Consider the following 929-nt stretch of genomic DNA (forward strand, 5'->3'; position numbering starts at 1 on the left):
CCCTTACCGGTCATCTTTTAAAAAAAAAAAAAAAAAAAGAGATATAACACAGACTGGTTTGTATGGGGATCTGAGCCTTTGACTTTGGTGACATCACCACAAGTGAGCTGACTGGCCAGCCCTCTTTTATGTTTTGACTACTAGCCCCTTGTCAAATTACGGTTTGCAAATATTTCCTCCTCTTCCATAAGTTGCCTTTTTATTCTATTAATTGTTTCCTTTGTTGTGCAGAGGCTTTTAGTTTGATGTAGTTTCACTTGTCTATTTATGCTTTTGATACCTGTGCTCTGGGTGTGATATCCAAGAAATCATTGTCAAAACCAATGTCAAGAGACTATCCTCTATGTTCTTCTTCTGGGAGTTTTACAGTTTCTGGTCTAACATTTAAGTTTTTAATACATTTTGAAAGGTTGGCCAGTTAGCTCAGTTGGTTAGAGCATGACATTATAACACCAAGGTCAAGAGTTTGGATCACTGTACTGGCCAGCTGCCAAAAAATAAAAATAAAACAATAAGATTTTCCTCTAAGATCAGGAAGGAGACAAGGATGCCCACTTTCACCAATTCTATTTAACATAATACTGGAAGTCCTAGCCAAAGAAATTAGGCGAGAGAAAGATAAAAGACATCCAAATCAGAAAGGAAGAAGTAAAATTATCTCTGTTCACTTACGATTTGATTTTATATACAGAAAACCGTAAAGACTTCACAAAAAAATACTGTTAGAATTAATAAATTAATTCAGTAAAGTCACAAAATCAACATAAAAATCAACTGCATTTTGTTTTTCTTGGCATCTGGCTGGTAAGGTGATCTGAACCCTTGACCTTGCTTTTTTCTTTTTTTTATTATTATTATTATTTTTTTTTTTTATTTTTTTTTTTTTTAAAGATGACCGGTAAGGGGATCTCAACCCTTGGCTTGGTGTT

Source organism: Galeopterus variegatus, unplaced genomic scaffold, assembly GCF_000696425.1.
Source record: "Galeopterus variegatus unplaced genomic scaffold, G_variegatus-3.0.2 Scaffold950, whole genome shotgun sequence".
NCBI classification, from domain to species: Eukaryota; Metazoa; Chordata; class Mammalia; order Dermoptera; family Cynocephalidae; genus Galeopterus; species Galeopterus variegatus.